General features: G+C 36.1%; 1 long non-coding RNA gene across 6 annotated transcripts in view; it reads left to right on the top strand.

Moving 5' to 3' along the window:
* LOC104911628 (uncharacterized) overlaps positions 1 to 16,037 on the top strand; it is a 167,760-nt gene that overhangs the window by 5,421 nt on the left and 146,302 nt on the right. The gene's annotated exons all lie outside the window — the stretch shown is intronic.

The raw sequence follows: 16,037 nt of genomic DNA, 5'->3' as shown, positions 1-16,037 counted from the left end.
CTAAATAAACTTTTTTGGATTGTGGTGCTGCACAATTTGGAACAACTTCCATTGTGAAACTGTATTCTGACCGTTTATCACAAGAGGGGGCTCAAGTTCTTTTCAGTTTTTAAATGCTGCTATCCCACTCTAGCGAGGAGAGCGATATTGTGTACGTGTGTGTGTTGACAAAAGGAGTCCTCATTATGGGGATTTTTGTTTGATTGTTTTTAAATAATGATAAAACATAACGATAATAATAATAAATAATGATGTTTTTAAATAATGATTTTATTGTTTTTCAATAATGGTCTTCAAAATTGTTGAAATACTTAGATCAAAACACTGGGCAATTACTAAGAAAACAATTTTCATATTGTTTCTTGCTTTGTGCTTTGCTGGCAGATATGTAATTATAAAAACCACGATGTATAGGTAGGTAGATTCTTGGATGTGTTCAAGTTATTAAGCAGTGAAATTCACAGAACATGAGAGAGGTTTCTATATGGGACCTTTTGTATGTCTAGAGAACCAACTAAAAGTGAATCGAAGGCATCAGCTAACCAGGCTAAAGTATGTGAAACAATGCTTTATAAAGCTGAGGCATTAACCCTGCTTATGCCAGTATTTTTAGGTTGTTAGTGTCCTGTATAAATGCTGTCTCATTTATTAACTTCTGAGCACATAGATCCAGGATGAGGAGTGCATTTTTGGCAATGCTTGTGAGAAAAGCCATAGACAGCATTAATGAAATGGCTAAGCCTCTACTTCTTATGGCAGAAGAGGATGATGTGACTGAGAAGATGATATCTTTCACGTTTGGTGATAAAATAGATTTGGAATGGCTTCTCCAGTTTTAGAGGGGGTCTCAAATGTTAGATGATTGCAAAGACTTTGTTTAAGTTAGTGGTAAATTATTATGATGCCAGAAAGGTAATAGAAATATCTGCTATCCATTTTGTGGGGAAACCTCAACCTCCTTGCTCCTTCTTAATCTGGAAGAACTCTAGTTATTTCTCTCTATCTGTCTGTAGGCATCCATGAGACTTGGATCTTCTCCTTGATGTATAATAAATGGATTTCAAGTCTTGTACATCTGGCAGCCATTCAAGACTTTTAGAACTTCAACACACAACTGAGTGGCTTTGCTGTGCCGTGGCAATGGCTTTTCTGTTTTGTGCTTTCATGTTTTCAGTCTTCTAAGAACATTTTTTTACATGAGCTTTCTTAGAGCTAAAATAACAGAATACTTAAAAATGCAGTGCTTTTGGGAAAGAAGTGATTTTCTAGGCAGCAGCATGTGTACTTTAAGAAATACGGCTTTAATTAATGCAACCACAGGAAAAAATAATTAAGACATTGCTGATGTGTGTAGAAATGTCAGAAGACTATATGCAGTCCTTATGAAGAACAGTGGTTATGGCAGCCCAGTTTCTCCCTTTCGCTCTCTCAGTTTTGTTTAGTTTACTTCAATATTCTGTTGAAAATCCTGACCAAAAGAAATGGGGAAAAAAAAAAAAAGAGAGATAGAAGGAGAGAAAATCAGTGAAAGAAAAAACCTCTTGGGCACTGCAGTGCTGAAAAAATAGCTTAGACTTCAGTAGATTTTGTTTTATAGTTACTGCATATTTAAGGAGAGATTGTACCCTCTCTCTTTTTTCTTAACTGTTGAGTACAGCAGAGTTCACACATCAAATGTAGAGTATCATAAAGATTTGACACAAAGTAAGCTACAATTCACTTGGTATTTACTCCTGGGAACTTTGAACAAAGGTCAGCACAAGCTTCATTACTCCTCCCATTTGGGTTTTCCCACACTTGTATGAATCAATCTCGTACTTGCTTATGACCATCATGGTGCTTTTTATTTAAGATATGACGTGTTTTTGAACCTGAATATCATGCAGACTCATAACTGGGGTTGTATGAGATATTGTTGTTAATTAGGTCCTATTTCTCTCAGTGAACTGAGGATTCCTTCTCTCTTTCCTCCTCTTCCTTACATTTGTAATTGATTCACCACTGAGAAATGTCTCGGTCTTTTTTCCTTTCCCAACAGTGTTTTTTCTTAAGAAAGCAGCCTGAACATGCAGTTCCTTCAGAACATCTTTCTTGTGACCAAGACTCTCTAAATATGAGCAAGCATAGCCTTTCCCCTGTGAACTGTAAACTACAACCTCATTTACCTCCTTAGCTTGTTTGCTCTGATCTTGGTCCCTAGCTGAAGGATGTGAAGAACAACAAAACCTTATTTTGAGAGGGATTACAAACAGGACATAGACAAAAGGAAACATTTCTGGTTTTAAGCGTCTGTTTGCAGCATCAAACGTGACATTTTCTATCTTTCGCTTTGCAAAGTAGGGAATTCCTAGTTCTTTGTTTTATGTGTGTGAGTTTAAAATTGTCTTTCAGAGTTATACAGATTTATATTTATTATTATAAAAACAGCTGGTAATAAAAAAAAAACTTCTTGCAGGTCACAGTCTTCCCATTGTAAACTCTTGGCACTGTTCTTCAGCTGTTCGCATGGCGTATCTTTTCCTGCTGACAAATTAGTTCACAAGCTCAAAGGAACAGGTGTCATACTTCACTAGGTAGCCTGAGCAGAAAAGAATTTTCTTTGGGACATACTTTTACTGCTAGTTTTACTTAAAGTCTTATATATATCAACTACTAAGAAATGAACAGGTGTGAAAGTTAACTAGGAATTCACTTTGTATATCCTTTATGGTAAATGTATATTTGAGCCAGAAGTTGGCCTAAATGACATCTGAAAGTCTCTAAGAATGACTTAATCGTTCTCTGTTGGAGACTGTTACCCTCTGATGTGAGTAGTTTGTTTATCCTAGACAGGTAGGTCTGGTAAGAGACCAGATGGGGGCCATCAGCTGTTGCTTTTCTGTTGTAGCTATTGTTTTTAAGTTGTCTTTTGGTGGTTTGTGTACAGGCAGAGCTTCTCTTGCATCACGGAGTGTTGTTAATTTCAGGTGAGATTTGTTTGCGATATAATTTGACCAAAGAACAAAACAGCCTGACAGTGTGACAATTAAATATCTAGGTTTGGAATACAGATACCCATTAAATTTGTATTGACAGGAAAGCAGTGTTATCATGTGGCTAAATCAACCCAAACTGGTTTAGAATATAATATGAATAACACAGATTAAAGGTATAAAAGTAAAACAGGTTATTTCTACTGCCATTACTTTAATCTAAAATGTGTAACAGTAAAGAGAAGAACACATATCGTTCTCTTGAGGTCAGAGAGTTTGGTTTAGTTCTTTTTAGAGAAGGTTACTGCTGAAGAGGTTGCACTTGACCTATGTTTTATCTACTGTGGCGTTTGAAGAGTTTCATCTCAATTTCCCAGGTGAAACCGTTCAATTTTTGGTGATTTTTTTTCCTGAGTTTAGAGCTAACTCTCCATCTCATTTTTAAGAGGGTTCTCAGGAGAGGTAGATCCTGCAGGACTTTAACTGATATCAAGTAATAGCTGGTCAGCTTTGTACCGCAACTTCAACATTCTCTTTTCTGAACTGTGACCAATAACACACTTTTTTAGTTGTAGTCTTATTCTACAGAACTCATTTAATATTTGTAAACACTTTCTGAATGTATTTGTGGCTTCTGCTTGAAAGATAAAGCAAGCAAATGGAAAGTAAAAGATTTCTATGGGTTGTCTTTGCCACAAAAGGCGCAAGAGAATCTGCGTTTGTACTCAAGTCTTGTTTTGCTTTTAGCCTCCCAAATAATACATTTCAGAACCATTCTTCAGCTGCATTCCTTAGACCAGATACTGAGGGATAGAAATTGTTTTACTGCGTCATCAGTTCATTCTAGCGGGTCATTCCCAGCTCTGGCATGCTGTGTGTATAATGATATACCTTGACTTTGTACTCCTTGCTACTGAAACACGCCCGTTTGTTTTTTCTTCAAAAGCTTTCTGGTCTCTCAATTAATCTTTCTGTTAGGTCTTCAAAAGATCTTTGACAACTTTGCCTCAGTAATAATTTTTGGTCTTCTTTATTTCTTCCTATGTGTTCTTGTCTTGAGGATTTCCCCTCAGCTTGAGCAAACGTTTAGTTCCAAAATATCTTCAAAATGTACTATAAAAAATCATTAAGATTTAAGATCCTGCCTATCTTAGTGCAGATATGATTCAACTTTGCCAGATGATGACAGGTACTTAGAAACAAAGGTACTCACTGATGTGATTTATTTGATGAACTTTTTGTTACCGACCAAATCTGGCGTGGTGCACAGATTTTCGGAAGCGATAGCATCCAGTGAAGTACAGTTCAACATGCCAGTGAATGCACAATGCTTTAATGTTCCCTAGGAAAGAATTTAATAGTAGCTGGTGCGTAAGAGAATAAGCTGGGTTCAGAATGTGCTGAGGATATGTCTGAGCTGAAGGTCTACTGTTTTAAACCTTCTTCAAGTATATTCAGGTGTAATTTTGTTGTGTTCTGAAATACTTTGTAAAAAGAAATAAAGTTGTGCATGCAGGATATCCCCTTTCAAAGAGATGTTTCTAAGAAAGCGTTAGAAAAATTAACAACTGCTGATAGTTATTTTAAATCAGAAGTTTTACAGAGTCATAGAGTGGGGCCTTAAAGCCCATAAAGTTCCACCCCTCTTGCTGTGGGCAGGATTGCTTCCTGCCAGATCAGATTGCCCAGAGCACCATCCAACCTGGCCTTGAACACTTTCAGGGATGGAGCATCCACAGTTTCTCTGTTCCCATGGGAAATTGTATGTATCAGCCCCATCAGATGCCTTGTTACAAACCATATATCCAACCCTTTGCTAAGTTAGCTGAATATTTTGTATTGAGTATCACCATTTGTGCTGTTTATCTGACAAAAATACAGATGATTGAGTTAGAGATGTCTTAATGCTGGTGTGAGTTTAAAGTTCAGACGCTAGATACACTGGCATAAGCCGTATCTTCCTTTTTACCATAGAATGTGAGTGAGAAAAGGACTAAATGTGCTGCTTTTGTAGTTTGTTCCCGTTCACTGCAAAGGCACACGCTCAGAATGTGGGAAGTGAATGTCTTCCTCATGGAAGCAGGCTTGAGTGCTGCGATTACCTTAATTTTATCTGTAGAACAGTTGGATTTATTTTCTTTGCAAATGTTTGCTACGTGGATGCTGTTGGCAGTAGTGAAAATGGAGTTAAAATCTCGGAGAGGAGCCTCTGATGCTCCCAAGATTCAGTTTTGCTAGCTGCTGTACTTTGCCATAAATCAAGTAGCCATGCAAAGAAAAAACACTTACACAATTCAGAAGGAAGTGGGATATGATAAACTCCTGTTTCCAGCCAGAATGACTTCCTTTCGAGCCTCCTTCTTATGGGAACAGAAATATTATCCTAAGCTATTTGACAAATTAATATCCATTAAATGTATTTTGTATGTATTAGTTCCTTTTGTGATGAAGCATAGGCACTTCAACTAGAGACTGTGGTGCTTGTTATGCTAGGCACAGTTCAAAACAAGTTGAAAAAACTGAGCTGGCTTTGAAGACGAAGTTTTAATTACCACACAGAGAAAGGAAAGAGCTTTTCCTTCCTGTCTAAAGCTCCATTTGTAGAATACTTCATGCTAGTCTGTAAATCTGGCTAAAAGATGCAACTGAAAGAGGTGTTTTTTTATTAAGAACCACAAAATATGATATGGCTACTAAGTCTGTAAATGGCTTTTCAGAACAAGTAAAGCCGCTGTAGGCTTGTATGCAGTTGTTTTGCTACATTAAAACATGGAATTCAGCTCAGCTTTTATATCAAATAAACTGAAAATGGGCCATAACCTTCAGTTTGTATTCTGTCATTCAGTATAAGCCAAACTGATATATGTATATTGGGTTTGTTAATGAGACACAGCGTAACTGCTGCCAGTGGCATTTCATGGTATTAGTGGAGCATCTATGGTCTCTATTCTTGTGCCACATGCGACACATATACTGTGAAGAGTCTGTAATCTAGGTGTAAGAGGAAGGATAACTGGCAGGTGAACAGATAAGGAATGAATTAAGTGGCCAAGATGGCAAATTAAAGAATACTGTCGAAGTAGAGAGGACATTTCTTGAGCCCTAGATTGCCAGTTAGCCCATTTGTTCCTGGAACAGAATATAGAAGATTTTTAAGCCTTTGCATGTTGTTGAAACTAATTTCTTCTTTTAAAGTCTAGCCACTTACAGATTTTCTCATCGCAGGCCATAGATAGGCTAAGTGACTTTGTTTGGTTTCTTACTAATTTAGCATTCTCTATTTAAATGCAGCTTTGGGAAATAAGAATGAATGAGCAGAGTTAATAGGTTTGTTGCTTAGTCTTCAAATTATGAAGTCAGACCTCTGCACAGAGACACGAGAAGTGTCTATGTACCTTCTGCAGAGGTTTTATTGTTTTTCAGCCCACCAAAACTGCTCTGTAAATTGTGTTATTCTGACTAATACAAGCACATCAAATTTTCCTTCAAATTACTACTGCCCAGTGTTAGATGTGCTCATAAAATACATGTCTTCATTTGTAGCCTGGATTTTAGAAATCCCCACAGACCAATTGAGGAAGTGTAAAGAGACCAACCCGAAATGTCCTGGGAGAATTTCCAAAAAAAGCAAAGAAGCAAGAAATGGAAATCAAAATAAGATCTTTAAATGTCTCTGCCCTAAGTTCTTCCAACAAAACTTCCCTTTCAACTTTCTCACAAAAACACACTGTTGTCATTTTGGTAGTTTGCAGCTACTGCAGATTGAAAAGCATTTCAGACCATAGCTTGAGACTCAGTCCAGCCCTTTTTCCAATTTTTTTTATTTTTTTCTATTTTATTTTTTTTTGTGGTTAAGTGCCTATGTTCAATTTCCCTAGTACATGTGGGACTTACAAATGAGAAAGATGTAAGCATTTAGTGGGAATAGTCAGGCTATTTGCATTTTGCTATTCTCTTAAGTGGCTTACTAAGGAGTAGGCTGTGTGTTCTGTAATTTCTCTTAACGTATCTCTATTATAGTGCTGCTGCAGCTGAATGCATATATGGAATTACAGATCACTGCAATATGACTGTCTAGAAGATTGACCTTAACTACTTCACTCGTTAACAACAAACTGCTTGAACATTTTAAGTCCTTTCGTAGTCTTAAACAAAACGGTTACTTTATAACACATATCAGCACTAAGGACACAATCTACATTTTGGCTTGCTGGTGATAATGCCATATTTTGGAGTGATGGTGAAATCCTTTATGGTTCTTGGTCTCTGAGATAAGGGTGATCGCTTTTGAGATCTCTTTGAGGAAAGTTAGAACCAAGGTGGGCTTGACTTCTGTCTTCTCTGATTTTCCTCGACTATGATGTTCTTATGCTATTGCTCCCTCCCTCTCAAAAAGGATACCTGTATGCTTTTTATCTTCTTTTTGGCTTTACTGCTCACCCTTCTTTTGTAGCTGAGTGGTTGTTCTGTCTATTTATAGTCTCTCATTCTTACCTTGTCTGACAGCATCAATTGTTTGAATGCCCCTTACATGTACCCAGATTCACCTGTTTTTGCCTTTTCTGTCACAACACTCGTATTGATATCAAAGCTATATATTTCCAAACTACTCCAGGAAACCTGTTTTAGCAGAGGGGTTGTGCTAGATGTTCTCCAGAGGTCCTTTCCAGCACATGCCATTCTGTGATTCTTTTAAATATTTGTACATTGTATACAGTTATGCCATCAACAGTATTGAAAAATACTTATGTATTGCTGTTACTTACACTGTTTTAGTATACTGATATTTGGATGACGGCAATTGAATATTAACTGTATTTTAATTAGTACAGTTATGCTTTTGGGGTTTTAGAGTCCTCTATTTCGCATACAGTGGAAATTTAAGCAGATTGATAACACCTCTGAAAAGAGAAAGCATACTGTGAATTTCTGATGAATTTATATAGCAGATGAGAGCCACAAGAATATTCTTTTATTAGATTCAGATTAGTCTTAGTCCTGCAAATCTGGAATAAGGAGTATTAGGGACTAATTTTCTAAGGTTGGTGCTCTCACTAGTGCTCATTTTTCTACAAGGCTGTGATGCCTGACACAGTGCATGGCACAAAAATGGAATCTGGATTATAGCCACGAGAGACACTTCAAAGAGTTCTTTTCAGACTGAACATGAATACGATTAAGCCCTGAAACCATTTACATGAAGATGATTGAATCTCACACAGTCAATGGTTAAGCTAGATATTGCTTCCATCTCGCCGGGACTGGGACATGTTTTCTTTCCTCTACACGTTCTTCTGAAGCAGGAATCAATATTACACTGTTACATCAGCACCTGCTTCTTTCTGCGACTTTCTAACTTCTTTCTTCTCCCCCTATCAAATACTGCTGCCAACAACTGTTTGTGTCAGGATAGAATAGAGATGAGGAGGCTTTTTACTGTTGGAAGCTTTTGGCTGTTGGCAGAGATTTCATTGTTCAAGCAGCTGTTCCTTATAGTCCCTGGGGTAAAGGCAGAAATATGGAAGGAAGCCAGCTGGACTGGATGAATTTGGGTGTCTTTCACTTCAAGTTATTACATTATACTTCATAAGAGGTTCAAGCAGTTTTTAAGAACGAGCTATTGATTGCCAACACATGACAGAAAGTAATTTCTAAACTGCCAGTTTTCGTTATTTCTTCATGCACATTTTTTTTTTAAATGATTTTTTAAACACAATGCAAATACTAAATTTTAAACAGATAATTTTCATTAAGCTTTTTCTTCTCAATATTCTGTTTGAATTGTGGTACTAGATACAGGTATCTGCAATAAGCAGATTACCAGGAGCTCCTTACTCTAATGAGAGTTAGCAGCCTAACCAACAGAAAGGGAATGTCATTTTCATAAGAATACACCATTATCAAGTAATAATAGGAATTTAAAAAGCAGATAATGCAGCCATCAAATCAGTATTGTTTTAAAACTTCTTGTTAAAAACTTTGGTTAATGTAGCTCAACATTAGCTGTATTTTTAAGATATTGTTTCTGGTGGATTGTTTTTCTTCTTGGTGGTGTATATATATTTCAAATTGCTGGACCATGTCTATACATGATTCTATCAGCTATGAGTGATAACTACATGATTGTAATAATTAATTTATTACCAGTGTAATACCAATGTACCAATTAATTATATACCAATGTAAAGTTCCTATGTTAGTATCACTACATACCTCAGAGTGTCCCTTTAATTTCCCTATAGTGCCCAATAAAAACGTGTTTCTGGAATACCATAAGGGAGGGACTATCTGTAACATTTAACGAATTTCAGATTGTACCCATTTTTTTTTTCTGCCTCTTTACTGTCTTCTCTTAAGCTAGGAAGCAAATATAAACTCTGTGGCTTTTCCAGCAAGCTAATAACAATTTATATTGAAGTAATGCTTATCATACAAAGTTAACAGTAGCTATCAACTATACTTGTTCTAAGATAATACATGGGGAATAATTTATATCTCTGTTCTAATTTATGAGATTGATGAACAGAACAAAAATGTAGTTTTCATTATTGGTTGCTTTAACATTATCTGCTAAAACTTTGGTTAATTTTTCAAAGGAACTTGAAAATACACATGAGATTCAAGATTGGTTAATCACATTTTGAAACAATCCACACACATACACTGTTTTCTTCATATTCTTTTGTATTGCGAATTTCCAGGATCAAAAACAGGCATAGATTGCATTTGCCCCTCTTTTCTTCCCTGCAGACAAATGCACATCTGGAGTGTCTTAGACAAAAACAACTTTTAAGTGCTGAAGTCAAGAGATCTTGTCTAAAGTTAGTGCTGGAAATCTTTACGGTGGTTTTGGACTGCATTTATTAAGAACCTTGAAATATTTGTACCAAATGAACAACAACACAAAAAACATTGTTGTGGATCATGCTTACCTTTGGATTCTGTTTCCTTGAGATACGTTTATTTTCTAAATTAGAGATTGAAAAAAGTGCAGTTGATTCTCCGTGTTCTGGAACTGTTGTTCAGTAAAATGCAATTTTCAGCATGTTAGAAGTACAATAAATGTTTTTCGTGTTCAGTTTTACTGAGAATTTGGAACTAGTGCATTTGGAGTGCTGAAAGCTCAAAATGCCATTCTTCAAGTGCTTGAGTCTCCTATGGTAGCAAAGTCTGGGTGCATATCGTGTTTTTTAGTTTCAAGAATGTGGTTCTGCATGGCTGACTGCTTCAGAATGGGGTTTTTCATACGTGTTTTCTCCAAACACCCCTCGTGATCTGTTTCTTTGAGAACGTTGTATCTATGTTCTCATTACTGGGCAGATCTGCCACTTTCTAAAATTTTCACTAAGACCTTAATGAGGGCTGACAACAAGTAGCTGATTTACAGCAGTGAGACAAGAACACAGGCCTTTTCTTTGCACTCTGCTGAGGGAAAAAAAAAAACAAAAAACAGTAGGAGCACTCCTGATGGGACTTAGAAGCAGAGATAGGAGTATGCTGAGAACTGCCTCCCAGCTGACCTGAAGAAAGTACCTGCAGCTGTATCTGAAGCAATTGCAGGTAGTAGAGGTTATGATCTTCCTCAGGTACTACTCTCTGCTTGTTCTGTGGCCAAAATTATTTCAGTGCATTTGTGCTGGTTATTGAAATGATTTGTTCTGTTACCACTGAAATTCCACTTTCTCCCTGGCCTTTTTTGAGGAAAATTTTTGTTCTAAAATAAAAATTAAATGCGATCACTAAGGATACCAGGATTATATGTGCTTTTTAGCATCTTTATCGGTGATATTGGAATGGAATGCACCCATACCAAGTTTGAGATGATGTCAAGCTGAGTGATGCAGCTGACAGAACCAAAGAAAAGCATGCCAATGAAAGGGTCCTGAACAGGCTTCAGTAGTGGGCCCACGTGGACCTAAATGAGGTTCAAGAAGGCCAAATGCAAGATGCTGCACTTGCGTCAGGGCAATCCCAGCTGTATGTACAGACTGGAAGAAGAATTCCTTGAGAGCAGCCCTGCAGAGAAGGACTTGTTGGTCCTTGGGGGGTGAAAATCTTGAACATGAGCCAGAATTGTGCTTGCAATCTTTAAGGCCAACAGTATCCTTGGCTGCAACAAAAGAGATAGGGTGGCCAGCAGGGAGAGGAAAACGAGCGCTCACGTTTGTTCTGTCCTCATGAGGCCCTACTTGAAGTACTTCATTCAGGCCTAGGGCTCCCAAAAAAGAAAAAATGCAATCATGCCCAAGGCTGGGGATTGGAACTGCACGATCTTTAAGGTCCCTTCCAATCCAAGCCATTCTGTGTTTCTATGATAAATTTAAATCAAAACAGCCGACTTTAAATGGCATTTCTATTGAACTCTGTAGTGTTATTTAGCTTTATAGATTTATATTCCTTGTTAAAGCCAATTAATGAAAATTTTTCTTTAGCATAAAATGGCAGCCATCTTCATTTTGCTCTTACATCAGTAATTTTAGTAATTTTCCTCTGGCTTCTCTCTCTCTTTTTTTTTTTTTTTTTTTTTTTTAAGTGCATTGAAGATTATTCCTAACATTTAATAGAAACAGATATTTTTTAATTTTCTTTTAAAAAAAACATTTTGTCTTGATAATGTCTGTCATTTTTGTTATAGCTTCTTTTTTTTCCAAAGCAGATTTTATCCGCAGGACTAATGATATAGACCTAGCATATGCTGTTCACTGTAACTTCAGCATTTTCAAACTACTTTTATGTTAAAGCTTAATACAGCTGAGGTGAATTTTTACACGCAAAAAACCCACAGGGTGTACCACTTATTGCACAAGATATCAAGTCACACAGTCTCTTTCTGGTTCGATTTCCTAACTAAATAATGCAACTTCACATTTGCAACCACAAGCAAAGCTTGGTTTGCGATTTTTATGCATACAAAATTCAAAAGCAAATACCTTGTAATGTGAGAGATCTTTTGAGTAAGCTGTGAATAAATTATGATTCTGGATCTAACTGCAGGGGAAAAAAAAATTAAATAAAGGAAGACGTTAGTGATATTAATTTGACCAACTATCCAGAGAATGAAATCATCAAAAATCATTCTGTTGCAGTAGATGTTCAGTAATGTTTGGCTTGATCTGTTCCTGCAACTGAGGTAGTGACTGCTTTAACAAACAGTTGAAATTGAGAAAAATGTAAACCAGAGAAGAGAGAGAATTTCCTTCCATTTAACATTAAATAATTAAAAAAGAGATCTGTAAATAATTTAGACATAGAAAGAAAGACATAGTTATGAAATCATGGAATGCAGGTTTAGGCACAAATGTTGAAGTAAAAAAATAGAACAAATACTTAAAAAGACATCTCTATTATCTGTACTTTTTAATCAGATGTATGGTTCCAGATTGTATTTTTGTTTCAGTTCAAATACTGAAGTGCCAGCCTTTGGTTCCTTCTGTCAAAGCATGTGACTGCAGGTTTGTATGAATGTCAAAAAAAAACAAAACTTTCATTTTAATAAGACATTTTATAATTTTACTAATCACAGGTGCACATAATTCACAATTGCTTGAAAAGGTTTTTTATATGACATAGTGCTCTTCTGAAAGGGAAACATTTATTTAAAATTAATCATATCTGATCAAACCCCACCCAGTTTTGTGAAGATGCTGCAGAGCTATCTTCTAAAACGATATTATTAATTAAAGCTGTGCCCTGGAATGTAAAATCTCCTTACCCTGCAGGAATGGAACAATGAGTGACAGCAAAGAAGCTACCTTATTTTGGTGTGAGGGACTTCTACATAGCGGAAGGAAAAATCTCATCAGGAGGCTTTCCACTTGCTTCAGGATGAACTGAAATTGAAAGGATTACAGGTTCAAAGGATAAAATTGTACATTTAACTGTGCTGCTTGAAGAGGCTTCTTTTCTCCATGTTGCTAGGCAGAGATTTCTATAAATCTGCTAGTCTAAGAAATTACTAGCAATTCTGCTTGTGATGACTTTCTGATTTAAGTGCAATTGTCCTGTAGCGAATTCTACTCAATCTCCCAGAATCTCTACTGCTATTATTCCATCACTAACTAATCTGGTGAATGAAATGAACTAATAATGAACTATTCTAGAGTGAAGGACAGTGGATTAAAACTACTAAGGTAGCATTAATACTAGTTCGGAGGTGGTACATTGTGGCCTACTCCTGCAATTCACTCTGCAAGTGGGTGGAATTAGCACCATTTTATTACTTGTTGTTACAAGTGAATAAAAACTATGTAGATCAAAAAGGATGAAAGCTGTTCCTTTGGCATTATGGATACATTTTATTCAAACCCCAGGTGTGTTTTCAATATACAGAGTATGGATTTATTGGTGTAACCTTTCTTAGTAGATTACCTGCAAAACTGAGAGTTGCAATTCATATGGAGCAACTTGCCAGTAGAGCCAAAGAAACTATAAACAGGGACAGAAAAAACATTAGTTTTTGTAACTAAAATGTGATTTGTTTAACTTTCTCAGCACAAGGATTTTCTACTTTCAAAACTGTCTTCTCTTACACACTTAAGGCTGGAAATAATGTAATCACCTTGTAGTTGTAAAGCGAAGCGAATTGCCATGGAGACAAAAAATAGAAGTGCTTTCCATAGACTAAGAAATAAGGCAGACTGGGAATGTCAAGCTATTTTTTTCTGGCAATTTTATACATATAAACACAATTATATGCAATTTTACTTGTCAAACTGTTATTAAGTAACTTTAGGAAAGAATGAATATCATGGTAAGCTAAATTGCTGGCCTTTATTTATCCATTTTTTCAATTTGATAGATCTTTTCCTTTCTATTATTTTAGATAGAATGCAGAAGTGAGGCTTAGTATCATTAGATCTGAAGACTGTGTCACTGAGCTGGGAGGTTACCTTGAATGAACACATGTATGTTTGCCTAGAATGTCTGTCTGGCAGTCCTTCTTGCAGGAAACCAGCTGTTAATTGGTCTGGGCAGGGCCCAGAGAGGAAGTTCACTGGTTGTCTCGGTCCAATTAGAATCACTAGAATGATTATTCTAGTAATAGTTGTAGAACATGGACAAATATATCTCATTTGGAAGGTGCTTAATAGGCAGCTGCAATCAAAGTAATGCAAAAGATGCTTACAAAGTGAAGTTTAGATCATCAATGATTCGACGTTTCTGTTTACAAATTTTCATGCTGAAGTTTACTGTGGCACTTTGTCAAAATTTAACAAATACAAAGAACAGAAATGAATCTTGTTAAAGTCTTATTTCCTTTTTAATTAGGAAATTGTGTTTGGAAACTAATACTAAGAAGTATTAGAACTGAAAGCTGGTGACTATAGTTGGTACAAATACATTGATGTGTTTTGAATATACCAGATCTACACGTGCTCACATGTAGTACACATAAAAAGTGAAAAGGCTGTAATATGTAGAAGTGCATTTTCCTTAGTATGTAATTTTAGTGGCCAGCTGTATCTTTGGGTTGTATTGCAGTAAGAGCGGAGAAGCAAGGATGCTTATGAATGGATCGGGTGGAATAGAAATAAATAATAAATACTCGAGGAATCCTGAATAATCCTGTATATTATTTTATTTTCTTTCAAGGGTATGAATATTATATCTAAATGGAATGCCTTGCCATTTTAAGTCTGTTTTTTACCATCTTATATATTTCATTCAAATTAGTATCAGGTCCCTGAGAATAATAAGAAAAAAAGTTTCTTGTTTTACAAAATGTGTTTTGTTAACTCCAGTGGAATTATTGAAACAGAGCTGGTTTGACTCCAGATTTACAGAAAACTTAATAATATGACTTCTCATTGAAAAGGAATTTAATTTCACAAGTGTCTTGAACGCCTATTAGTCAACCTGACCACACTTCTTGTGTGGTTATACAGACACACATAAAGTAAGCAAAAGCAAACTTATTTCAGAAAATTGAGGACTTCATTGTAAGACTGTCTTGCTTACAGCCTGTCTCAGGGAGATGCTGTTCCTGATATCAGTCTCACATTTCTGATATCATGCCTGGCTTGTCATTAGTTCAAGTAACTAGTCCCTATCTCATTTCTAACTCTCTTCCCTATTTTTTTTTTTTTCTGCACCTATTATTTTCTTTTATATGTCTTGTCTGTGCAACCTCTGACCTTTCTTAGCATTTTCTTCACAGTATTACTATGAAATTCTGGACTGCTCATTGCTATATGAACCGCTGTAAGCATTTCTGAATCTAGTATTGGTCTGTGGGACCTGCAAGCTTTGTGCCTTTTGAAGTTTAGCCTTACTTATAATTAATATTATTTTTTGTAACAATTAAACTATTCACTGGCTGTTGACTTCCACAGGGGAATTATTAGTCCATTATGTTACGCACACTACAAATGAAAAATTAACTTGATATCTGAAGATATAGCCGTAAGAAATGGATTCATTCCCATCTGAGCAGCAATAAAGACTAAGAAGTAAGCGGGCTTCCCACCAGAAGGAAAAGTGATTTTAATACAGACATAAGCCTCACTACACCTAACAGCTTCTACATGTTTATAAAATCTTTCTTTGCCACAGTAGGAGATCAGCCAGTTTTGCAGACAATACTTTCTGTAACCTCAAGTCCTAGTCCAGAAAACAAATATTTACGTCTTGGATGTTCTCTTCAGAGTTACAGTAGTTTACCAAGAACTTATATTGAGGGTTTTCGTCCTGTGGGGAAGAAGTGTTGTATTTCAGAAAATTGAGTTACATTGTGCAGACAAAATTAATGGTGTTATAAAACATAGTTATAATTACTCATGCAGAACTTGATTGATGCGGTATGTTCTGAAAGTCCTCACCATATTATTCATAACTATCTTCTTTCTAAAAGCAATGAAATGTTCTGACTATACAGTTTCCTTTCTGGGAAGAAGCTTTTTGTGTCTTGCAACAGTTTTGTGAAAAGACTCTTTATACATTTAACAATAACACAAAAGCAATAAATTGTGATTTAGAGTTTTTGAAGTGTGCCAGTTGGGACGGACTGTTTTACTTATTAGACCTGTCTACATTACATAGAGGCGCATGAAGAAGTGCATGGTAGTT

The sequence above is a fragment of the Meleagris gallopavo genome, chromosome 7 (genome assembly GCF_905368555.1).
Source record: "Meleagris gallopavo chromosome 7, MGAL_WU_HG_1.1, whole genome shotgun sequence".
Classification (NCBI taxonomy): domain Eukaryota; kingdom Metazoa; phylum Chordata; class Aves; order Galliformes; family Phasianidae; genus Meleagris; species Meleagris gallopavo.
The sequence above is the reverse complement of the archived record's forward strand: the minus strand, read 5'-3'. Positions and strand labels throughout refer to the sequence as shown.